The 27,085-nt window shown below is 42.8% G+C and overlaps 1 pseudogene; it reads left to right on the plus strand.

Annotated features, from left to right (window-relative positions):
- LOC118675797 overlaps positions 1-15,103 on the plus strand; it is a 28,244-nt pseudogene extending 13,141 nt beyond the window's left edge.
- The last annotated feature ends 11,982 nt before the right edge of the window (positions 15,104-27,085 follow it).

The raw sequence follows: 27,085 nt of genomic DNA on the forward strand, positions 1-27,085 counted from the left end.
GAAGAGAGCGGTGAGATATCTCTTCCAGGTTCCTTCTTGCTGTAGGCCATATTTTATGGTCATGGCTCAGCCCCTCATCTACAGTTTTTGTTGATGGTTCTGGCTTCATACTTCCAATTCTAAGCCTCTGAAACCATCCCCAGCTCTTATATCTTAGGCCTAGGTGTGTTAAAGGCTTACCACTATTTCTGGTCTCTGAATTTTTAGAACTGGATTCTGGTTCCTGGTGGAACCCTGGATGCTAAAAGGTTGTTATTCTTTTATTCTTCAACAAATATTTATTGATTCTACTATAATTCAATAAACTCAAGTGTTTACTGCTATACTCCTATTACATAGCCCAGAACCTGGCATATCGGATCAAGAAATATTTTTTGAAAGACTACCTACCATATAGACACTATACTCGCCCTTGGTGATTAAATGGTGGACAAGACGGACAAATTTTCTGATCTCGTAAAGCTTTCAACCTAGCGATGAGGATTGAGTGAGATCAGACCTATCTACTGAGCAGACCCATCTAAGAAATAAGCTTGGATTTCTTCCTCCTCTGTCAGTTGGTCATAAAGAACCCTTCCAAGTGGCCAAAGGTGTAAGTTGTGGGAGAGGTGATGCAGCAATAATCATCACAAGTCACCTGATTAAGCAGCTTACTTGTGTGCACTGTCCTAGCTTGCACATGATCCAGGATTTACCATTTTCATTTTATAGTGGGCTGTTGCTGGACTTGCCCAATCTTTTAACTTAGTGACTATGATAGCACCCAGTTCTTGATGGTCCAACTACATGATTTCTTGGGGTCTTTGTATCATCACTTTTTATTTTTTATCCTCACCCCAGGATATTTTTCCATCGATTTTTTAGAGAGAGTGGAAGAGAGAGAAAGACAGAGAGAAATATTGATGTGAAAGAAACACATCGATTGGTTGCCTCCTGCACCAGCCCTGACCAAGGCCTGGGCTGCGGAGGAGCCTGCAACCGAGGTACGTGCCCCGGACCGGAATCAAACCTGGGACCCTTCAGTCCGAAGGCCGATGCTCTATCCACTGAGCCAAACCAGCTAGGTCTATAATTCTTTACTGCAGACTTAATAGCCTTGCTCTAGAATCCTGTGTATCTCCATTACATTTCTCCTATTTGGAACTGCCATGAACTCTACATGGTATTTTTTTTTTTTTTTTTTTTTTTACCATCACACACACATACCTCTCTAGGACCATAGGGCCTGCCAAGCTGTGGGAAGCATATATTGGACATGCTCTTAGCTTCTCTCAAAGCTACCAGCTTTCTTTGCTACCTGCCAAATAGGCCAAAATAGAATTCCCCAAATGGGGCCCTGTATGCATCTAAAACCTGAAAGGCTTTGTAGGGCCAGATTGCAGTGCAGTTAATAACATCCTACTGAGAATGCATAAGATGAACTAGAATGAACACTAGAACCTGAATACATTTTCTCCTGCATATCAATTTTCATTCAGTTCACAGACAAGGTATTTCCAACAGTGGTCAAAGCCATGGTAAAATTGAACGTTCAAATAAATATTAAAAGCTCCAACAGTTTCAGCTACATGAAATGTAACATTTTGTTTATGCTTATTATTTGGCACAGCTCCTGCTGTTCCTGGGAGCATTTCAGAATATGCTTCTTTAATTTCCTTTCTCTGCCATTTTTACTTCATTTGTTCTACCACATTTACTTTTCTGCAGTCAGCTGACAATATAAATAGAAGCACAAGAGGTCAGAAGTCTACCCCAAATGCCACTCCAAGCATGGACTAGTGACTGCAAATACCATGACTTCTGCATTACGTTTTTCTCTCCTTCATATTCCTAATGAGACTTACCTGCTTTGGGTCTCCGGAAAGAGGCTAGGTGGAAAATTTCAGCAATTCTTGCCCTAGAGAGTGTTGAAGCAGAATCTAGTATGCACTGTTGAGCAGGTAGAAAATCTAGTAGATAAAACGGCAAAGCTGTTAAGCTTCACCCGAATGAATGCTTTAGTTGAGCGGCTTGGCATCTGCTCTGCAGATTGGCTGTGCAGTTTGGATAACATTTTATTATCATCTTATCCTTGAAAATTATGCTAAGATCATGATCTGCCGTGAACTTTTCAAAAACATTTTCTTTTTATGAATCAAAGACCACTATTTTCTGAATAGTTTTCCCGTTGGATTGGGATTTTAATTGGCTGGCAGAAACAATTACTAACGCGAAAGAACCTTCTTTTTCTGCTCAAAGAAAAGATACGGGCGATGGTTAAACTGTATTGACTGGTGACCTGGGACTCCCCGTCCACTTAGTGAAGGAACCGGGTCTTGTCTTACTTGAGGCTTTGCTCTGCTGTGTCACCTGCTGAAGCACGTGCTCTGCCTCCCAAGTGCATCACTGACAGTTCCTATTATCAAGGGCAGGAAGGTCAGAGTCATTGGCATCTGTGTGTGAATGATGAGTCCTGTTTCATCATAAATAACCTGCATATTTATGGCCCAGACTACTTGTTATTCTAGAACCTTCCTATTCATAGATGCAATAAGAACAGCCCATATATCCATTTTGCCATAGTGGAAAATAACCTCAAATCTCACTCTCAATATTTTAGTTGCAACTCCTCCACCCCCCCAAAAAACATTCCCCCCCACCCAATGTTGGATCACTCCATAGAAGGGAAACGAGTTCTCTGAATTTCTAAACATAAAAAAATTTTCAGATATTCCACATAGCAACTGAAGAAGAGGTGGTGCTTTAACCGGTCTGGGAAGACACCCCTTAAATTAATCTCTGGAGCACTGGGCAATATTGAGAAGGAACGTTCTAACTTTTCAATCCTAGGTGAGAATATTTACAACACTAGCTTCAAAATCACAGAGTATGGCCACCATATGTTTCCTGGGAGTGTTAATACACTGCACAGGGATCCCTGCTTTTTAAACGGAGCTATGTGGGGGCTGGGCAACAGCTGTATCACTCCCCTTAAACTAGAACTCCCACAGCCAGAGACTAGAGAAAGCCCTGAAACACAAGAGGGAGGGAGCACAAGCCGTATTTCTGAGGCTGTTCTCAGAACACATCATTATCTGGCTTTTCTGTTTCAGTAATTTGTAAGCAGGCTGCCTCCTCTATAAACAGACCAGCAGGAGAGCAGAAAGCCATGTGAGTTATTGCATCTCTACTGGCTGGGACCCTGGAGACAACATCAATTTTAATGCATTGCAATGTGGGGCTGTCTTGGAGGGGATGCTATTTGCAATGTGACCATTGGAAAAGCCTGGGCCACTTCAAGAAATGTGGAGGGATGTTCATTTCATGACACTTACTTGCCTGGAATGTTAGCGAATGGTTTTAGCTATCATTTCCAGCCAGCCTTGGGAACAGAAAGGCCAAGTAATAATGTGGTAATTTTTTGCTCCGTCCTGCTATGAGCACTACTTATTTCATACATGGCTATGGTAAAGGCCCCAGGCTGAATTTCAGCCATGCTCATCCTCTGTGGGTATGACTTGAATCCTGAAGGTGCTCTTTGAGAGGGTAGTGGAGGCCCTGAGAGTAGTATGTGTCTATCACCTGTACCCTGGCTGGGCCACTTGGCCTTATCCTGGACCCTAGGAAGAGGAGTTAAAATAAAATATAGAACACATATTAAAGAGTGGTCTAAAACCTCTGCATGGTATTTATTGCACGAAATATTGCTTCGAGGTTTTACTGCAAGGGATAGCCTTAAATGAGGGTGACGCGTGCTTGCCTACTGACAGGTCAGTAGGCACACAGACCCCGTACAGAACAAAGTAAGGTGGTGTAATGTCCGGTCAGGCCCACCTGGACCTGGCTGTGAGGGAAACTGAAAAGGCCACCAGCCATGCTATTGGGCACTGAGCCTTGGTGTCAACACAAAAAGCACTATGCCCCCTAGGCAGGGACTTGGAGGCTGCCTGGCAGCTTTTCCGTATTTTTTCTGTTATTCGTGGTTCTCAACTAGTGGCAGTTTTTCCTGCCAGAGGACATCTGGCAATGTCCAGAGACAGTTTCAGGAGTCACAGCGGGGGCGTTGGTGGGGGATGGAGGATGTTGCTACCTCGATCCGGTGGGTAGAGGCCAGGGATGCTGCTGTACATCCCATAGTGCCCAGGGCAATCCCCTCCTCCCCTTCAAAACAATGAATTGTCCCGTCCAAAATGCCAATAGCACCAAGATCTATGACTAATTGGAATTTATGACTGTATCACTATAGTGGTTTTGAACCAGAAAGGAGAAATATGCAGGTGTTTCTGGACAAATGAGCTCATCCATTCCACAGGCACATCTGAAACATCCTGATGGGGACTCCAGAGCTCTGTGAGAGAGGGCTTCAAAGTGAAGACAGATACTCCTGCCAAGAAAGGCGGGTGGCGAGCCAGATAACTGTGATCTGGGAAAACATGGAATGCTTATAAGTGTCTCCTGCATGTCCAGCTTTGTTCAGATTTGAGCTTTATTAGCATTTAAATTTTAGTCCAATAGTCACGATCCTTTTGTAGGCTTTCACAAATCCTTTGTAAGAGGACCTCATCCGGAAGGTCAAATACCTGATGCTAGCTGGGCATTGCCAGTTACTTGGCAGTTTTATTCCTTCTGTAATTCAGTTGACACCTTTTGACCATCAGGCATTCTAGACATAAAGGAGACAAGAATAAGACAGACTCAGTTGATGCTCTCCCGGAATTAAAATCTAGAGGGAAAAGATGCGTGTAAATGAAAAAATATTTGAGTTATGGATTCATCACTATTTCTGTAATGGACCAGTAAGAAAAATACACAGTATAATGGAAGTGTATAAGGGCGATCCTAACTCAATTTTGGCTTTTAGATAGTTTTCCCCAGTGAATGGATGCCTTTGTTCTGCTTGCTTGGGCTTCCTTGCAGCCTGGCAACTGGGTTTCAAGAACCAAATCCCAAGAAACCAAGGCTGAAATGCATGGTATTTTATTATCTTCCAGCCTTGAAAGTCAGGTTGTCTGATTTCTGCTGTCATCTTGGATAAGGGAGTGATACGGGATTTTTTGGACTGGAAATGCATGGTGTTTCCCTGGGCCGATGGTCTCCCAGGCTCTTGTCTGGTGAAGTCGAAGAATGAAATCATGAACGAAAGGTGGTATAGCAAAGGAAATTTATTGAAGAATAAGTATAGACTCCCACATGGGGAGATGGGGGAAGAGTCCCACCGAGTTCCTTTTTCCATGGTTTTTAAAGGCTGCAGTTTTTTGTGCCTTGATATCCCCTCTGATTGGTTGCTATTCCCCTTTGATTTGGTCACTATAGTAACTCCTGAGCTCAAAGGGCAAAACCTCATATGGGACATGTGAAGTCCTCCTCCCTCATTGTTCCTCTGTTCCCTCTGGGCTTTCTCCCTCCTTCTTTATTTTGTAAATATAGACCTTTTGGCTACTCCCAGTTCCCTTGTCTTATGGAACTGTAACTGTTGCCTCTCCCAACTCCCTTGTCTTATAAAAATGTACCCTTTTGCAACTCTGTAGCCTGGTGTTTTTTCTATGTACCCACTTAATTTTAAAAAGTCCCTAAGCCTACCTATTTCACCCCTAAAAATTCCCATTTCAGAAGTCACGAGGGTCTAATAAGTTGCAAAGAGTGGGCGACATTGGCACTAGAACTTTATGGGAAGGTATGTTCAGATCCCATTGTAAGAGAAAAACAAGCAGGGTGGGAGCTATTGTTGCAGCCATATTTGGAAAATGCAGTCGGCTGTAAGCAAAACAAGAGTGAATAAGTATAAACTAGGGTTTAAATCACTTCTCTTTTTTGAACAAAAAATAAAACTAAAGAAATATAGAACTAATGTAAAGATTCCTCTAAATATAGATCATATTAAATCTATAAAAATAATCCGTGAGTGAAAAGTTACAGATTCTAGGAACCTAGGAATTCTAGAAATACAATAATAATTTATTAAATTTAATCTTAGGTTCAGATTTTAGATTCTTTGAAAAATTGTGTAGGTTCAGGCAGGACCAAAATGTTTAGGTCCATTTAAGACCTCATAGTCGCCAACAGGTTGCTATAAACCCAGAGTAGTTTTGGAAAAACAAAAGGGCTTTGTTGTTAAAGATATGCTATTTCTTCGCCTTTTTCCCTCCACTAATGAGAATGAAAACTTCTTAATCTTGAGCAAACCAAATGGAGAACGCAGTGTGACTCCACTGCAGCGTTGGGGCAGGAGTGGGATGGGGTGGCGGCCCCTGTGGTGTAACTGAGGTTGGACAATGTGCGTGGAGAATACAGAGGGCTTTTCTCACTGTGACCAGCTGCAAAGGTGTTTCTTCTGGATGAATTCATGACAGCAAAAACATTAACTTTGCCTTCTCTGGCACCATTTGTCTTTGGTTAGTTAGTTATTTCAGTAGAACAAAACATGCTGGACTCCTTTAGTTGTGTAATTACTAAATTACTTGGCTATGTCTCCCCAAGAATGTAAGACAAAGCTGTTTTTTTGCAAAACAATAGTTTTCTTTCTTCCTAACCCCCCCCCCCCCGCTTTTTTTTTCTGGTTAAACATTAAATTATATAAGTAAGAGAAGGTGTTAATGTTTACCAGAGCCACTGGGAATCAATGCATTTTTGTTTTAAGACACCGTGTAGTGTACTTCTCGCATGGATATTTGGAGAAAGAAGAGGAAAGAGCTGAAGGAAGTAGCTTTGATGGTGAAAATTGTCTTGAAATCATTTTTTTTTTTGGTTGCAGAATGTTATATTAATTTAGGAAATAAGCTTTGCATTTAAAAAAACTGTAATTTAGAATAAAACTACATTTAATAGAGGAAAAGCTAAATGTGTGTTTTTGAAATTTCTAAAATATTACATTTAGACAGTTTTTCTTGTAGTTGCTCAGGTTACAGACTTCCTTTTTCTATACATAGAATGGCTTAAAGTCTCTTTTCTGTTCCAGCTCACCCTGAAGACTAAATCTTGAGAGAAACAGAGAAGCAAATTTTCTTTTTGCAAATTTGTGAAGAAGAGCATTCAATTAAAAAAATTGCCAGTCTAAAATAAAAGATGCAGCGGAAATACAAGGTCCTTGGCACTTCATAGGCTAAAGAAAATCAGGGAGAGGAGACACAGTATAATTAAATAAAGGAGGGGGATGTCCATGAATCAGTCAGGATAAGAAGATAAATCAAAAGACTAAAGGAATAAAAAGATTTTTGTACATATAAACCTTTTTTAAAACAAAACAAAACAAAACAAACCTGTGTGTCTAGAAGAGAGTAACAGTGAAATATTAAGTGGGAGTATGTGGAAAGAACATTTCTAGAATGTAAAGAAATAAGAGATATGCACAGTAGGTATCTGAGCTGCGCACAGTGTATGTGCTAATATCAGGGCCTCTTTGCTCTTCATTTGAATACAAGAATAATAGAAGACACTAAAAACAAAAATTTACCCTCTCTCAAGCCAGTAAAAGTGTGAGACAGTTTTTCTAAGTCATTTAGCACCATGACCAGATGGTTAAAGAAGATAAATTTTAAGAGCTGATTTTTAAACTTTAGAGGAAACTGCTGCTGATGTTCAGTTCGGTGCACTTCATAGTGCACATTTGCATATGAGAAATGCTTCCATAATATTGTAGTTAATTTACTGGGCAAACAGCATGAATATGTATTGTGGCTTTATGGTGCCAACAAAACTGGTTGATTTGATAAAATTATAAGTAAATTTGAGGATGGAGGAGAAAAGACTAATAGATCAGTTATATGTCAATTTGCAAAAGAAAGAAAATACTAGCCTACTCCCCAACTCCAACTTTGCAGTTGGTTGAATGTACCTTGTGCAGACAAAATGTGACTGTGCTAGTTCTTGGTTATTGATTAATCCTCCTAAAAGAGTAAGCTACTTAGTTGCTTTAACAATTCATTTTTTAAATTGGCAAAAAAAAAAAAAATCCTTGAAAAAATTCTAGACATAGGTAAACACAGTCTAAATGCACACTCATATAAAATGTAATCGATATTTGGAAAACCACTCTATCAAGGCATCTATTAAAGTAGTGAAATAATAATTAAATTCTCTAGTTATTAGAAAAAATGACTGGCTGGCTAATTAAGCAAAAAATATCTTTCACAATGCATATTTGATTGAATGGATCTGTTACCCAACCATTTAATGGATGGGACATTAAATGAAGGAACAAAGCTTTCCGGTTAATACTATCCACATGACTTTTAGGCAGGCACAGCCCCTGTTAGGTACATGTGTTTGTTTGCAGTGGACATTATTGTTGCTTCTCCTCTACTCTAAAGAAGCCACCAATCCTGATAGTTGACCTGAGCTCCAGCTTCAGAAGTGGCTTGTAATTGGCTTAGCCCACAGTGCAATTCCATCTCCCTGGTCCCAGGCATTGGTCCAGAATGCCACATGACATGAGTTGTTCCAATCAGGGTGAAGCCCGTGGCATTTTTCAAAGTTTGGGAGAAGTTATGTCTCCTTCTGAATGATGTTGCATCTTTGTGTGAGGCCTGGAACTGCTAATGGTACTTGGCTGTCAGGAGGAGAGCCAGGCTCAGGATAAAGCTAAGGAAGCACCAGGATGAGCAGAGCTCAGTGAATTATAGATAAACAGGCTGGAGTCCTAATCAAACCATACCAGAGGCCTAAATAGTCTCCGTACTGCATTGAGCCAGTGCATTCCAGTTTAAGCCAGTTTGTTTTGGGTCTTCTCTTACTTGCAAATAAAATCACCCCAAGAAATCCAACAACTCAATAGCACCAAGTCCAAGGACCCTTACTGGCCTTTGGTCTACTTTCCCCTGCCCACTCTATATACATACAAATGCCCATACCAACTTCTTTTCCAAAGCTGTTTCTAAGTTTGAGATATAGAGAGGATTAAGGGTGAAACAAATTCTTCATATTTCCATATCTTAGCTTTGGAAAACCTTCAAATATTTGTAGTTAGCCAACATTATTTAACATTCTATTTTAAAATGATTATAGAATTTTAGGAAGTTGCAAAAGTAGTATATCTTTTACCATTCACAAAAATTAACTTAAAATGGATTAAAGACTTAAATGTAACACTGGAAACCATAAGACTCCTAGAAAAAACACATAGAAAAAAGTTACCTGATATGGGTCTTGGCAATGAATTTTTGGACATTAGTCCTAAAGCATAAGCAACATAACAAAAATCAATGAGTGGGACTACATCAAACTAGAAAGCTTCTGCACAGAAAAAAAAATAATAATAATTCAACACAATGCTAAGATAACCTATGGAATGGGGGAAAAATAAACCCCTAGTCAGCCATATGGAATCATACAACTTGTTAGCAGAAAAAACAAATAATCCAATTAAAAATGGGTGAAGGACCTGAATAGGCATTTTTTCCCAAAGGAGATATATGAATGGCCAATAGGTACATGAAAAGCTGCTCAACATCACTAATAATTAGAGAAATGCAAAACAAAACCACAATGAACTATCACCTCACACCTGATAGAATGACTATCATCAAAAAGACAAGAGATAACTACTGCTGGTGAGGATGTGAAGAAAAAGAAACTTTGCCCACGGTTGGTGAGAATGCAAATTGGTATAGCTACTATGGAAAACAGTATGGCGATTTTGAAAAAATTAAAAACAGAGCTACTATATGATCTAGCAATTCCATTTATGGAATACATCTGAAAATGAAAACACTATATAACTGCATTCAACTTTCACATCAATATTATTAACAACGAGGGGCCTGGTGTACGAATTTGTGCACCAGTGGGGTCTCTCAGCCTGGCCTGCGGGATCAGGCCAAAACTGGCTCTCTGACATTCCCCGAGGGGTCCTGGATTGCAAGAGGGTGCCGGAAAGGTCGAGGGACCCCACCAGTGCACGGGGCCGGGGAGGGACACAGAAGGTTGGCCAGCGAGGGAGGGACTGTGAGAGGGCTCCAGGGTATGTCCGGCCTGTCTCACTCAGTCCTGATTGGCCAGACCCCAGGAGCAAGCTAACTTACCAGTTGGAGTGTCTGCCCCCTGGTGGCCAGTGCACATCATAGCGAGTGGTTGAGCGGCCTTGGCATACCATTAACATATTATGCTTTGATTGGCTGAACAGCCTACTGGACGACTGGGCACTTAGCATATTAGGCTTTTATTATATAGGATAGCCAAATAGCCAAGACATGGAAACAATTGGTGTCCATTGACAAATGAATGGATAAATAAAAATATTATACATATTTTGCCAAATGTCAATTATATTTCAATAAAACTGGGGGAAAAAAACAACAAAAAAGCCCCAAATGTTTTGAGTAGGAACTAAAGGGGATACTCATAACATACTTTGATATTTATGTGCTGCTTTTTTTTTTCTTCCATATTTCTAGTGCTATTTCTCAAGAACCAAGTGAGGTAGATCTTTATTGTTTCATTTGGTCCAACGCATGAGAGAGGGCTTCTGGGTGGTTAAAAGAATGGCTATTAGTTTGGGGGAGACTCAGGTAAAAGCCAGAGACACCAGGGGATGCAGAGGGGCCCCTCAAAGGCCTCTGGGCTCCGAAGGCTCCTAGTCATGCTTGAGGCTGAGCCTTTCAAAGAGATACTCGCCCAGCCCAGCCTGGGGGCCGGCAGCCTGCGGAGGTGAGTCAGGTGTCGCCCATCTTTTTGATGAGTTTCACCTCCTCACCCCGGAAGTGGTTCTCCAGGAAGTCACAGAGCTGAGGGTCTGGAGGTAGAACCCAGGGCCTGCAGCTCCAAAGGGCCTGGGTCAGGCTCCTCTCCAAGGCCAGGGCGGCTTCCATGGGCCCTGAGTTTTGCCCACTCACCTTGGGAGGCTTCAGCACGTCCTGGAAGGGAATGCGGCCATCATGCTGGTTTTGCAGCTTTAAGAGAAGCTCAGCGCCCTCGGCTTCTCCGCCAGCTCACGGAAGAAGTGGCCCATGCCCTCCAGAGCCACATCTTCATGGTCGCAACAGAAGCCCCGAGAGAGGTAGGTGTGGGAGGCCCGCAGAGGCGGGGGGACAGGCAGTGGGCAGCAGCCTCCACCTCGGTGGAATAATTCTGATGAGTTTGGGAGCTCACGGTTGTTTGGCAGTAAGGAGTTAAGGTAGAAAAGAAGCCGGTGTGTAGGCTGGTCCTGGAGGTGGTTCTGAAGGTGGTGACTGGATGAGACGCAGGAGGGAGGCCGGAGGCTGGGAGAAGGGTGTCCCTGGGTCTGTTCCATCCAAACACTGTTGAAGCAGGAGACAGATCCGGGACCACCGAGGGCACTGCCTGAAAGAAGTAGATCTTATTCTCATTTTACATATGAGAATATTAATAAATGGAGAAGTTAAGTAAGTTTCTCAAGGTCATACACCTTTAATGGAAGAGACAGGATTTAAATCTGTGTAGTCTGGCTTCAGAGTGCACATTCTGATTCCTAGAGGACTATAGCTAGCATGGTAGCGTTTTCATCTTGAGGATGTCTAGAACATGAAACTATGTTTAAAAAGAAGAGCAGTATATCATGTGTGTGTGTGCACATGTGTGTACGTATAAGCGTATATCTGTTTAACTTTTGTGCATACACAACCTAACTCCCTAACTTGGTTAAGGATTTTGTGTTGTTTCCATAATGGGAAAAAGATCCTGTCAGGCATTAGTGGGCTCTAACCCTTCACTGTTTCCTTTCAGGCTTCACTTGGATCTCTTTACAAATTAATGTGTGTACAAATAGCATGAGACAGCCATCACGTGCGGGATGCTGCCTCTGAGAAAGGCTTCAAGACGATAGTCTTAAAACTTTAATGAGCAGAGTCCAACTTGGCAGCAGTTTGCATATCATCATGAACTCTCTCTAAAGTGGATGTTTTCTTGTGTCATTTTTCATTTCTCTGAGAGGTTAATTTAAGAACTACTGTGCACCAGTAGTTGAAATTGTTACTTTATTCTTTCCCGCTTTATTTCTTTCCCATTCTTCTCAAATATTTTCTGTAAAAACTGGTCTGAAAAGAACGTTGGGCAAAACATTATTGAATGTTACAATGTTCTAAAAATCACAGCCATCCTTGCTGGCATAGAATAAACAAAAGGTATTTTCCACTATAGAAATATGCTTTTCTTATTTCGCAATAGATACATTGAGATACATTAGCTGCTCATCCTTTAAATAATTTGAAAATCTTATTCTTTTCATACATAATGTGAAATGTCTTAAGGAATTGAACACTTTCAATTTGGATGGGTAAGTCTTTTAAGGAAAACATGCACACAGAGGATAGTTTTTTGCCATCCCTTAGATTTCCTGTCCTTTTTTGGATGTTGAAAAAAATGAAAAATGTTAGCTTATTTGTTTGCAGCAATTACAATGCTTTGAAGTTGTATTTTCTCTTTTAATTATAATGACTTATTGAGATTTCTGAGACAGATTTTTTTCCACCATCTAAACTTCAGTTCTTATTTTCTACCCATTTTTCTGCTAATTCTCCCTTACATTATTTCATGCGAGTACTTGTTCAACTTTTAAAGGCTACCTTTAGTTTAAGGATGTTTACAATATGATGACAAGAGAGTTTTGAGGGTTGGTGGAGTCATGCAACTTATTCTTGTAGTAAACATGTAGAAAAACATTGGGGCACATTCAGATGTACACAAAATAGGAGTTCTGATATTTTATGTATTTGGTAAATATGAGAATGCTGGAAATGCAAAGCAATGGTAGTCCCAGTTGGAGTGACCTTCCCTTACAACTGCATTGGCTTTAGAGACAGTCTGTTGGCATGGCCCCAGAGAACCTCACTTACCCCACGACTGCAAAACCCTGAGCTCTAGTGTTTTCATCAGGGTCATTGTAATTCAAGGACATAAGACATGGAGGTACAGCCATAAAAATCACTTCTGTATATATTAATAGATCTGACTACAGCAAAAAGAGCTGGATTTTAAGTAATTTTTCATTTGTATCAGAGAGAGATGAATATTTTATTTTGAACAAAGGTAGAGAGTATGGTAGGAGATTGACAGAGACAGCCAATATGATCTATCCTTTTGTTTGGATATAAATCATAGATTGCCAATAATAGACTTTGATCATTTCTTGGGGTAAAATTTATCCTCTTTGCAATGTTTTCATCAGGGCTTTCAGCAGACATGCTCTTCTTCACTTGATTTCCCAGTATACTCCTGGTTCAGTGACTTAATCACATAATACAGATTATTTAAATTAGTAAGAATTATCAAGGAGTGAGAAATCTTGATATTTTCTCCTAGTGCTTGAAATAATGCACAAAATTCCTCTTCTATTTTAAATGGAAGATGTGGCTTCTTTGAATCAGGTTTGCCAGTTTGCCACCAGAACACAGGTTTTGTGAAAACCACCACTAAATCAAACCCCAAATGGGAAAGGAAAAGAATCACATGGACTCGTTGTCATTGGACATGTAGATTCTGGCGTCTACCACTCCTGGCCATCTGATCTACAAATGTGGTGGGATCCACAAAAGAACCACTGAAAAATTTGAGAAGGAGGCTGCTGAGATGGGGAAGGGCTCCTTCAAGAATGCCTGGATCTTGGATAAACTGAAAACTGAATGGGAGTGTGGTATCACCATTGATATGTCCCTGTGGAAACTCGAGACTAGCAGGCATTATGTCACCATCATTGGTGCCCCAGCACACACAGACTTCACCAAAAACATGAAGCACATGTTCATCAGGCACATCGCAGGCTGACTGTGCTGTCCTGACTGTTGCTGCTGGTGTCGGTGAATTTGAAGCAGGTATCTCCAAGAACGGGCAGACCCGTGAGCATGCCCTTCTGGCTTACACACTGGGTGTGAAGTTGCTGATTGTGGGTGTTAACAAAATGGATTCCACTGAGCTGCCCTACAGCCAGAAAAGGTATGAGGAAATTGTTAAAGGAGTCAGCAGCTACATTAAGAAAATTGGCTACAACCCTGACACAGTAGCATTTGTGCCAATTTCTGGTTGGAATGATGACCACATGCCAAGTGCTAATATGCCTTGGTTCAAGGGATGGAAAGTGACCCGTAAAGATGGCAATGCCAGTGGAACCACGCTGCTGGAGCTCTGGATTGCATCCTGCCACCAACTGGTCTAACTGACAGGATCCTGCATCTGCCCCTCCAGGATGTCTACAAAATTGGTGGTATTGGTACTGTCCCTGTGGGCCAAGTGGAAACTGGTGTTCTCAAGCCCGGCCTGGTGGTCACCTTTGCTCCAGTCAATGTTACAACTGAAGTAAAGTCTGTTGAAATGCACCATGAAGCTTTGAGTGAAGCTCTTTCTGGGGACCATGTGGGCTTCAATATGAAGAAGGGGTCTATCGAAGATATTCCTCTGGCAGTGTGGCTGGTGACAGCAAAAATGACCCACCAGTGGAAGGAGCTGGCTTCACAGCTCAGGTGATTATCCTGAGCCACCCAGGCCAGATCAGTGCTGCCTATGCACCTGTGCTGGATTGTCACACAGCTCATATCACTTGCAAATTTGCTGAGCTGAAGGAGAAGATTGATCGTCCTTCTGGGAAAAAGTTGGAAGATGGTACTTAGTTTTTGAAATCTGGTAATGCTGCCATCGTCGATATGGCTCCTGGCAAGCCCACGTGTGTTGGGAGCTTCTCTGACTGCCCTCCGTGGGGCCATTTTGCTGTTTATGACATGAGATAGACAGTTGCTGTGGGTGTCATCAAAGCCGTGGACAAGAAGGCAGCTGGAGCTGGCAGAGTCACCAAGTCGGCCCAGAAAGCTAAGAAGGCTAAATGAATATTATTCCCTACACCTGCCACCCCCGTCTTACTCAGTGGTGGAAGAATGGGCTCAGAACTGTGTGTCTCGATTGGCTGTTTAAGTTTGATAGTGAAAGGCTGGTTAATGATTACAATGCATCGTAAAATCTTCAGAAGGAAAAGAGAGAATGTTTTGTGGACCATTTGGTTCTTTGGTGTGTGTGGCAGTTTTTAAGTTATTCGTTTTTAAAATCAGTACCTTTTAATGGAAACAACATGACCAAAAATCTCTCACAGAATTGAAGACCCATTAAAGTAACAAAGTTTAATGAGAAAAAAAAAACCCTCAAAAACAAAACAAACAAAATAAAGGGAATATGTCGATACTGAATTGAACAACTTACCTGGATGATATGAGATGACACTCAGTCAATAGTGAATTTTTAAAAAATGATTTAAAAAATAGTCAATAAATATTTTTTGAAAATAGGGATTTTTTTTGGGGGGGGGATAACATTTTTTATTAGATGTAACTTTTCTTCCTTTTTGGTAATAGTTGGAAAAATCAGATCAATGTGGAAACATATACAAGCAGATTTAAACAATTAACAAAGTTCAGACTACCTCTGAATGCTTGCCTAGGCCAGAGTATGCCAGCATTAGGCACTGTCAGAAAATATTGCTCCTCTGGAGGAGTTGAGGAGGTGGTGAGATGGGAAGACAGATGCATGAACAATCTATATATCCTATATAATAAAGAGGTAATATGCAAATTAACCCTCATGCCCTCACCAGGCTGGCAGGGGGGTTAGTGAGGAACGACCAAACGACTGAACAAGCAGGCTGTGTGGGGCGACCAGGCTGGTGGGGGGGCTATGAGGGGTGACCAGGCCAATAGGGGGAGTAGTTGGGGGCAACCAGACCAGCAGGGGGGGAACAGGGGCAACCAGGCCGGTGGGAGGGTCAGTTAGGAGCAACCAGGCCATCAGAGAGGGGGCAGTTGGGGGTGACCTGGCCAGCAGGGGGTCAGTTAGGGGCGATCAGGCTGGCACACAGAGGCAGTGAGAGGTGATCAGGCATACGGGGGGGCTAGTTAGGGGCAACCAGGCAGGCAGGCAGGTGAGTGATTAGGAGCCAGTGGTCCAGGATTGTGAGAGGGATGTCCAGTTGCCGGTTTAGGCCCAATCACAGGCAGTCGGACATCCCCCGAGGGTTCCCGGATTGGAGAGGGTGCATGTTGGGCTGAGGGGACCCATCCCCCCATGAACGAATTTTGTGCACCAGTCCTCTAGTCTCTCTCTCTATATATATATATAAAAGCTAATATGCAAATTAGCCAGGACTCCATAACAGTCACAACCAGCTCAGGAGGAGGCTGCACGCTCAGGGGGGCCTGCCCCTGGCCCCAGCAGCCACCGTGCAGGCCCAGAGCAAAGACACAACACTCAGGGGGGCCTGCCCCTGCTGGGAGACAGCACACCAGCAGTCCTGCCTCTGTGTGTGAGTTGCAGAGGAAACACCATTTCTTACCGCTCATTGGCTAAGCTCCCTATATGTCACTCACAGTGTTCTTGGTAACTTGGGTAATAAGAATCCAAGGGTTTTTCCACCTCACTCCTGGAGGAAAAAATGAAGGTGAATAGAGCCTTGGCCTGTGGACCTCGGGGTCCGGGTTCGATTCTGATCAAGGGCATGTACCTAGGTTGCAGGCTCCTCCCTGGCTGGGACCCAGGTCAGGGCTCATGCAGGAGGCAAGCAATTGAAGTGTCCCTCTCACATTGATGTTTCTCTCTGTCTTTCCTTCTGTCTTCCACGCTCCCTAAAAATCAAGGGAAAAATATCCTCAGGTGAGGATAAAAGATAAAAAGAAACATCCTATGAAAGAGACATCTTGAAAATGCCTAAAAAAGTTGTCATTTTTTCGTGGTAAAGGGACTGAAGTCCATGTTGATGTAAACACCTTGGTGGCTGCAGTGGCTGGCAGCCATCAGTAGGACATTCCCTGAGGGCTCCTGGACTGTGAGAGGGTACAAGCTGGGCTGAGGGGACCCCCACCCCATGTACGAATTTTGTGCACTGGGCCTCTAGTCCTATCTAATAAAAGAGAAACATGGTAATTAGTGTACATCCGCTACCCTTCCCATTGGCTAATCAGGGCGATATGCAAATTAACTGCCAGCCAAGAGAGCGGCCGGCAGCCAGGCAGCTTGAAACTAACATGAGGCTTGCTTGCTTCAGTGACGGAGGAAACCAACGTTCCCCGCCTGCCTTGCCAGCCTCTGAGCTTGCAGTTTGAAACATAGTTACAAATATAGAAGCTAAACAAAACCCCAGAAACCTGCTTTCAGCGAGCCCGGATCTCAGAGCTGGAGTTGATACAGTGTTTCGATTATAGAACACAAACAAACCAGATACCTGCTTTCAGCAGCAGAGGCCTCAGAGCTGGAGCCAGAGCTAAAGCTGGCTCAGAATAAAAAAAAAAAAAAAGAAAAAAGAAAAAAAGGAGCGGTTGGGAGCTTCAGTCACCCGCGAGCCTGAAAACAGCCCTCAGCCCCTCACCCAGACTGGCCAGGCACCCCAGTGCGGACCCCCACCCTGATCCAGGACACCCTTCAGGGCAAACCAGCCAGCCCCCACCCATGCACCAGGCCTCTATCCTATATAGTAAAAGGGTAAAATGCCTCCCAACACCAGGGTCAGCGGAGCCGCGAGGCCTCATGGCACCAGGATCAGCGTGACAGGGGGCAGCACCCAAACCCCCTGATCACCCTGCGGCTCTGTGTGTGACAGGGGGCGGGGCCACAACCTCCCTATCTGCCCTGCTCTGTTCATGACAGGGGAAGTCGCCCCAATCCCCTGATCGGCCCTGCTCTGTGCCTGATAGGGGGGCGCTCCCCAACCCCCTTATCGCCCTGCGGCTCTGTGTGTGACAGCGTGCAATGCCCCAACCCCCTGATCGGCCCTGCTCTGTGGGTGATAGAGGGCGGCACCCCAACCCCTCCCCCCCCACGGGCCCTGCTCTCTGTGTGATGGGATAGAGCCATAACCTCCCCATCGGCCCTGCCCTGAGTGTGACAGCGGGCAGTGCCCCAACTCTCCTATCGGCCCTACTCTGTGAGTGACAGGGCGGAGCTCCCCAACCCCCTGATTGACCCTGCTCTGGTGTGTGACGGGGGGAGCTCCCCAACCCCCGGATTGGCCCTGCTCTGTGCGTGACGGGGTGGTGCCGCAACCTCCCCATCGACCCTGCCTTGAGTGTGACAGGGGGTGGTGTCCCAACCCCCCAATCAGCCCTACCCTGAGCATGACTGAGGGTGGCATCACAACCTCCTAATCCACCCTGCCCTGTGCATGACAGGAGGCGGTGCCCCAACTCCCCAATTGGCCCTGCTCTGAGCCCAACCAGGGGCTGAACCTAGGGATTGGGCCTGCCCTCTGCCACCTGGGAGCAGGCCTAAGCCAGCAGGTCGTTATCTCCGGAGGGGTCCCAGACTGCGAGAGGGCATAGGCCGGGCTGAGGGACCCCCTCCCCCACAAGTGCACAAATTTTTGTGCACCGGGCCTCTAGTAAATATATAAAAGGCTAATATGCTAAGTGTTCCTCCACCTGTCTGACCGGTTGCTTTGACACATACTGACCACTAGTGGGCAGATGCTCAATGCAGGAGCTGTCAAGCTGCAATGACTTGGCAGCGGTGGTTCTTGGGTGACACACCCCGAAACTGGAGAGGAGAGAGCCTGATTCCTCGTGGGGCCATGCAATTCCACCTTCGGCTGTGGTTTATGTTGTTGCTGGGGCACTGTTGGCCCCAAATCTGGTTTACTGCACACTTGTATTTGCATTTCACACCCTGTACAACAGCTACTTTGCAGAGTGCCCTCTCACATTCTGGGACCCCTCGGGGGATGTCGGAGAGCCGGTTTCGGCCCAATCCCCGTAGGCCAGGTCAAGGGACTCCCACCTGCCAGAGGGACCCTGCTCACTCTGCAGATGCCATGGAGGGAAGGCCCATCTTGCCCAGTCCTGCCCCGCTGGCTACCTTCTGATTAATTTCCTTTCAATGTGCATGAATCCATGCACCAGGTCATTAGTTAACTCGATAATTAGATACATCAAGTTGTATGGGAACACAGAGGAGCGATTTGTTTATCCAGGTTGAATAATTGGGAAGAATAAAGAAGAAACACCATGAAGTAAAACACAGAAATCTGAGTGTTCATGCCACTGATCTGAGGATGGAGAGCAAGTGAGCTGCAAAACATTGTGTGTAAGAGCAGTGGGAGAGGACCCAAGTGCTGGACTAGGAGAACCCTGGGCCAGGCTGAGGGAGTCCTTGCTGTACTGGAAAGGATGAATTGTAGAGGGAAGAGTGGTTGAGAGACTTTATCATGGATGGTCTTTCTCTTAATTGAGTAGACCAGTGGTCGGCAAACTGCGGCTCGCGAGCCACATGCGGCTCTTTGGCCCTTTGAGTGTGGCTCTTCCACAAAATACTGACTTCTAGGCATGGGCCATGAAGTTTCAATTGCACTGTACGTGAGCGCCCGCATGTGGTATTTTGTGGAAGAGCCACACTCAAGGGGCCAAAGAGCCACATGTGGCTCACAAGCCACAGTTTGCTGACCACTGGAGTAGACTAATGAATTGGCTTTGATAAAAATACTGAATTTGATTGACAAAAATATCTACTCAATGTGGAATGCTTATTGACAAAAGTTTGCAGCAAACCTTATGTTAGAAGGCATGGCTTTGCACCCCTCCCCCGCCTAATAATTTGCTTTTACTTCCAAGCAGATAATGGTTTATTTAAAAAATGATCACAAATTCACTTCTCCTGACTAACCAGTTTTGTGACATTTGTATACAAAAAGGAAAAAAGAAAAAGAAGAAAATATTGTTTGGCCTCAATAAAAATTTTTTTACATAATAGATTTTGACAGAAAATTGAAATGATTATTCAATTATTATATAAAAATTGATATTCTCATGGACAAAAAATTTCTTTTTATCAAGAATTGTTATGTTCTTAAGGAAAATAAACATATGTTCCAAAGCCATAACTTTTTGGTAAAGAGAATGCAAGGAATGCCAGTTTTCCATGATGATGTTATCTAGAATTTTAGTTAGATCAATAAAAGAAGACTTGCAGTGATTAAGAAATAGCAAAACATTTGGAACAAGATAAATTGTAGTTTCCAAAAAGAAAAAAATTTTAACATACTTCACTAGTTATTCCAAGGCTCTGTGTGCACATGCAGAGCTTAAAACGCAAATTTACTCAAATTCTGAAAGTGATAAGCAGTCCTAAACATGAATATGTTTCCTCCCTAAAATCACCACTGTTTTTGTAAAGTTTGCAACAGATTAAATAAACTTTAATACTTGGGGATAAATGGTGGTTAAAGGATACTTGACATTGGGTGGTATACAGTTGGTGTCTTATAGAATTGTACAGATCAAGTATATGTACTTTTATTAACCAATGTCACCCAATAAATTCAATACAAAGAAAATATAACTATTTTTATGCTAAGTGAACAAAAGATTTATACACATTTTTAAAAAATATATTTTTATTAATTTCAGAGAGGAAGGGAGAGGGAGAGAGAGATAGAAACATCAATGATAAGAGAGAATCATTGATTGCTGCCTCATGCATGCCCCACACTGGGGATCAAGCCGGCAACCTGACCATGTGCCCTGACCAGGAATTGAACCGTGACCTCCTGGCTCATAGGTGGATGCTCAACCACGGAGCAACGCCGGCAACTTGGCCATGTGCCCGGACTGGGAATCGAACTGGGACCTCCTCGTTCATAGGTTGATGCTCAACTACTGAGCCATGCTGGCTGGACAACACATTTTTGATATAACAACCAAATCCTCTTTCCCTAAAAAAAAAAAAAAAAAAAAAAAAAAAAAAAAAAAAAAAATAATAGGAAAAGGGTTGGATATATCAGAACAAAGTCAACAAAAGGCAACAAAGACTTATATGCCAAAAAAAAAATTGTCAGCATTCTTTTGTAGCTGTGTGCCCTGTTTGGTGGGTAAAGAGCTCTGACAAGAATTTGGACCTCTGCCAGTGGGCTTGCCTGGTGTACTGTGCACAGACACCTGCACGATAGGTCAGTAGGATTCATGCTGTTGAGTCAAATGCCACACCTCTCAGGCCTAACAAGTAAGTGCAAACCTAGCATGCAAGTAAAAACATTCCCGCTCAGAAACCACTGCCTTCCTATCTGGTATTTACCTTGTGTCCTGGGTGGGAAACTCCAGTACAGAACTCTGCTGTTGTCCCAAACCTGGAGTCATCCCTGTAACAAAAATTTGAGTGCCTTCTGTGTTCCAGGAAGAAGCTGTAAATAGCGCACGCAAGGCTCCCACTCTTAGAAAATTTATGAGACAGACATTAATGAAAAAGTTCAGAAAGAAACAAGATAATCACAGATTATGATCATTGCTATGAAGAAAATCGATAAGGTGATGCCTAAGAGAATAACTGGTGCAGAGGCCTGCTTTAGAGAAAGTAATGAGAAGAGTCAATAAAAAGTGACAGTTGAATCAAAGACCTAAAAATAAATGAAAGCCAGGGGAAGAAGAATTCAGTGGAAGAACAAAGCCCCTGAAGGAGGAAAGGGTCTTTTATGTTTTCCAATAGACATTAGAGAGCATTTCTTTTTTTTAAAGATATTTTTATTGAGTTTAGAGAGGAAAGGAGAGGGAGAGAGAGATAGAAACATCAATGATGAGAGAGAATCATTAATTCGCTGCCTCCTGCACATCTCATTCTGGGGATGGAGCCTGCAATCCTGGCATGTGCCCTGACTGGGAATCAAACCCTGACTTCCTACTACATAGGTCAGTGCTCAACCATTGAGCCATGCCGGCCGGGCAGTGAGCAATTTTTAAATGCCAAGCTCAGTGCCAAATGTAAGTGATATCCTTGATGTAACAAGGTGTTTTGGAGAAGTAGGGGAAAATACATATAAATGCAATAACTTAGGTTGCAAGTGAACCATTGGCGAGTTAAGGGTGGCATTTAGATTGAGAGGTTCAGAAAAATTATAACTTTTATTTGGGTTGAGGGGAGATGGAAGAGAGAGGAAAGGCAACTGTCCAGGAAGGAGTTAAAAATACTGGCATACTCCAAGTTGATGCTGTTTGTTTGAACCAATCAGCAAGCAGTTAAGTTGAGTGATAGTTTTCTGTGTCTACATCAGGAACATGAAGATGCCACATACTGACCAGTTGCCCATTCAAGTTATACAGGGTATCCTTGCCATCACGTACTAACCAGAACTTTCCCTGGATTCACCATTTCTGGGAGACTTTTGCTCAGATACATCTTGGTAAGATTTCTAGTCCAGGAAAGCCTAAGTGAAATGACCAACAGCAAGACTTGATAGCTTTCGTTCAGTAATTGTCATGGGAAATACCTGGCCCATTGAGAACACTTTGTCTTGGCCATGTTCTGAGACCATGGGGTGGCACTGATGTCAATTATATTTAATCTTAGCTTCCTGTAGCTCATGTCATTTGAGACAGCTTGACCTTTGAGAATCTGATGAAATTGGTCAGAACTCCTTCCCACTGACGGTGGCAGACCTTGACACTGAGCATCATATAAGGCTCCAAGGGAGAAGTGTGGCTCACATTTTCCCAATCATTTTTTTTTTTTTTTGTCTCAAAGACTCTGATTTTGCTGAAGAAATTCAGGAAATGGCTCATTTAATCATCTCAAGAAGAATTCTGGTCCTTTTCCTCATGGAGTTGCTCCCATAGAGGAACATTGAGCACACAGACATTTGTGAGCGTCGCCTACCTCCCTGAAGACTTGGGCAAAGGAAAGGGAGGTTCCACTCCAGCTTTACAGCAGATGAGTTTACAACTTCACATCTGTTGAGTTCACTACTTGACTTTCTGTTTCTATGGGGTCCCTTGGGCATGTCCATTAACTCAGATGCTAAACTTCTGCCCATTCCTTGTCTCTTTTTTCTTCTCCCCTTTTTATTTCTCCCACTAATTCCAACAGAACGCTGCAAAAATTCTTGCAAATATTTACTCCCTTGATGGGGACTTGGCACTACTAGAGCGGGGTGGCCGTCTCTATGGTGAGACGCAAAAAGCTTAGAAAACAAGGTCTGCAGTCCTCACTATTGCGGCCATTTTTTGTCTGACTCATGACCTCTGGAAGGGCCTTGTTAATCTGGGTGTGCTGCCTGAAAGAAGAAAAGCCCCATAACCAATTTTTTTCATGCCCCTCAGCCATTAAATTATTTTTTAAAGGGCAAGGTAGTTCTCAATATTGGTTGGAGATTATGAACATACATGGAGGGAGAACAAAAAATGTCACATGGGCCCAGCTGGCATGGCTCAGTGTTTGAGCACTGACCTAAGAACTGGGAGGTCACGTTTCCGGTCAGGACACATGCTTGGGTTGCGGGCTTGATCCCAAGTGTGGGGTGGGCAGGAGGCAGCCAATCAATCTCATCATTGATGTTTCCATCTGTCTCTCCCTCTTTCTTCCTCTCTCTGAAATCAGTAAAAATATTCGATTTTTAAAGTATGGGTCAAGCCACTACTGGGAAGACAGCATGATCTACATGGGTCCGTCCTGATAGCTGGAGTGAGAGGGTGTTCAGTGCAGGACACGGGGCCCTTTCAGGCATAGAGTGGAAGGAGAAACTGCAAAAGACAGGTTTGTGCACTTTACTGCGTGGTACAGTGCAGGAGACACACCTACTGGCTTGGCCATTTTGCTTAAGGCTGACTCTTTTATCTCATAACCCAGTCTGATGCAGTGACCCCGTCTGACAAGAGAGGGATTTTGCAGACAGATTTCCTTGGGATCTTGCCGAAGTGAAGCATCTTGGAGAACCTTATAATGTAGCTAGAGGCAAGAATCTGGACTAAATAGAGAGTTCGCTGCCTTGCTTTTCATTTGCCCGTAAGAATTTTCACAATCAATATAATCTATAGGACCCTCTGCAAAGAACTCAGTAGCTCACCTTACCTCTTTCTTATTGATTTACTTCAATTTCTAGTTTTAGCAGAGGGAGGTTAGTCATTAGTCTTTCCAAATGCAGCAAAAACAGTTAGTTAAAAATGCTAGGGGTCTCAATTGAAAGAATACAAATTATTTGGTATTTTGCTTATCTTCAGAAAATTTAGCAATCCTCTGTCATTAAAAAAACACATGAGTCATTGAGGATTAAGTGCAATAATTTATGTATAAATTTCTGATACTACTCTTAGGATTTTTAAAGTACGGTAATTCGATCTTTATTTTTCCATTAGGTTATACATTTTGGGAAAACTGTTACTGATTCTTATATATTTAAAGATAATCATTTATGAATTTATATCTAAAAATTCAAAACATACTGAATAGGGTTAAAACAAAGTTCCTTGAATTATCTCCCACTACTCAGATAACTACTTGGATAACCAGTCAGAATGATCTGCTATTAATATATTGTTCTACTTCTTTCTAGTGTTTTTTTTTCTATGCAGATATATTAGTGCACATATAAATATACATACTACCCTACTTGTATATGGTATATGTTTATACCTAAACCAGGTTTGTAGTGTGTTGAATACCGGTAAATAGTTTTAAATGAGGTTTTGGCACCTAATAATTTGGCATTGAGTACTCTCTTTTAATGGATGAGGATACAGACTTAGATTCTGGCCATCATGGGCCACATTCTAGTGCAGTGATGGCGAAACTATGACACGCGTGTCAGAGGTGACACGCGAACTCATTTTTTGGGTTGATTTTTCTTTGTTAAATGGCATTTAAATATATAAAATAAATATCAAAAATATAAGTCTTTGTTTTACTATGGTTGCAAATATCAAAAAATTTCTATATGTGACACGGCACCAGAGTTAAGTTAGGGTTTTTCAAAATGCTGACACGCCGAGCTCAAAAGGTTCACCATCACTGTTCTAGTGGGACAGGCAGAGAGTGAACACAATAAATAAATAAGATATAGGACTTCATAAGTACTAAGGAGAAAAAAGTAAGGGAGTTAAGAAATGCTAGGGGGAAGAAGTGGGTTGTGGTTTTAGATAGCATGGTCAGGGGAGACCTTAGTGATTTGAATAAAGGTCTGAAGAAGGTTGAGGGAGTGAGGCATGTTAATATCTGTAGAAAAATAGTCCATTAGAGGAAACAGCAAATAGATGGCCCTAAGGTGTGAGCATGCCTGGATCATGAAGGAGTCTTAGGAAAGCCAGGGTGCCTGAAGCAAGGTGAGGGAGGAGAGGAAGAGAAATACGTTCAGAGAGGTAACAGAGTCCTAGATCACACAGGAACTTGAAGGTTTTTGGTGTTTTCTTTGATTTTGATGTGAAATTATCAGAGAGTTTTTAAGAGAAAAATCTCATCAAAAGGATTGTTCTGGCTGCTGTACTGATAATATAGTCTTTAGTAGTATAGGATGGAAGCAGAGACTGGGGAGGAGGTTATGCAACAATCCAGGTGCAAGGTGATTATGGCTTGGACCCTGAGTCTTAGTTGAGGAAGTGTGGAGTAATGTTCAATTTTGAATATATTCTGAAGGTGGAGATGACAGAATTTGCTGATGGAGGAGAGAGGGGAGGAGTTATGGAGAGTTCTACTGGGTTTGGGCTGAGAAACTGTAAGAATTGAGTTTGTATCCTAGCTGGTTTGGCTCAGTTGATAGGGCATCAACCTGTAGACTGAAGGGTTCAATTAAATTCTGATCAAGGGCACATGCCCGGGCTGCAGCTCAATCCCCAGTAGGGGGCATGCAGGAGGCAGCCTATCAGTGATTCTCTCTCATGATTGAAGTATTTTTTTTTTTCTCTCTCTCCCTCTCCCTTCTTCTCTGAAATCAATAAAAAATGTAATTTAAAAAATAATAATTAAGTTTGCTATTTACTGATTTGGGGAAGTGAATGAGAAGTTTCTATAAACAGTGACCAGAACGGATAACTGAATGCTGGAATGCATTCTCCTTGTAGACTTGAAGGTATGAGCAGTGCTTTGGCCGGGAGTAAGTGCTGTGAGCTAAATTTTGCCAGGCACCAGACCCAATGAACTGTCTGTTTCTGTAAGCTGTTTTCAGTGAGCTTGGAATTCCATAAAACTAGAAGACAATGTACCAGTCTACTCAACTGTCTTCTTTTTACATGAAATTTTGTGTGCAAAGGATCTTCATGCTTTTAGAGAGACATAAGGCATGCAACTTTGTTTTTGTTGAAGAAGTCTGTTATTTTTGCACTGTACCTTGTGGCTACTATATTTAGATTCTGATCATGGAACAGAATTTACCATGGTTATTGTCCAATTGTTAAGATGGTAAGAAATGCCACCTCATCAGAGAGGTCTTTCCAGACACTAAAATAGCTACTCTCTCCTATTATTCTCTACTAGATTCTTTCACACAGCTAGAACCATTCATTGTTATTTAATTATTTGACTATGTATTATCTATATATCACCTATTTATCTATCTTTATATCTATCTATCTATCATCTATCATAATCATCTACTGCCGGGAGCCGGTCCATCCTTGCTGTTTCAAGGGACCTGGCATATATGGCATACTGTTCTTAATATGTTTGCTCACCTTCTTGGCACTATGTGTTTTAACCAAGGTTACCTCTCTGAGAAAGTTTGTTTCCCCAGGTAGGGATTTTCCCCTGAAGTTAGGGAGGGAATAAAACACCTCAACTAAGTGCCAGGCGGGTAATTAATCACTTTAACTATGAACAATCATGCTTAAGCTACATAATCTTTACTCCCTGGAATGGAGATAAGAAACGCCCTAACCTTTGTAATAGAGATTGATAGGATTGAATCAACTGGTATAAATACAGATGTAACAAGAAAACAGGAGACAGAACTTAGAAGACAGAACCTAGACACAGAACCTAGACACAGAACCTAGACAGAACCTACATAGAACCTAGAGACGGAAGAACTTCGCTGGAGAGAACATGGCAAAAGATCCTGGACAGAAACTGGAGACAGAACCTAGAGACAGAACCTAGTGAGAGAACCTGGCTGAAGAACCTAGAGACAGAACCTGGCTACAGAACCTGGATAGAACATGGCAAGAGAACCTGACTAGAACCTGGTGACTGAACCTGGCTGGAGAACCTAGCCAGAACCTGGCTGAAGAAACTGGCTACAGAATCTGGTGACCGAACCTGTCTGGGGAACCTGAGGAACCTGGCTGGAGAACCTAGCAAGAGAACATGGACACAGAACCTGGCTGGAGAACCTAACCAGAACCTCTCTGGAGATCCAGACCAGAACTTGGCTGGAGATCCTGGCTGGAGATCCTGGCTAGGCTGCTGATCAACTGAACACTGTCTCTGTGTCCTTCCTTCTTCGCCG

The sequence above is a fragment of the Myotis myotis genome, unplaced genomic scaffold (assembly GCF_014108235.1).
Source record: "Myotis myotis isolate mMyoMyo1 unplaced genomic scaffold, mMyoMyo1.p scaffold_m19_p_2, whole genome shotgun sequence".
NCBI lineage: Eukaryota > Metazoa > Chordata > Mammalia > Chiroptera > Vespertilionidae > Myotis > Myotis myotis.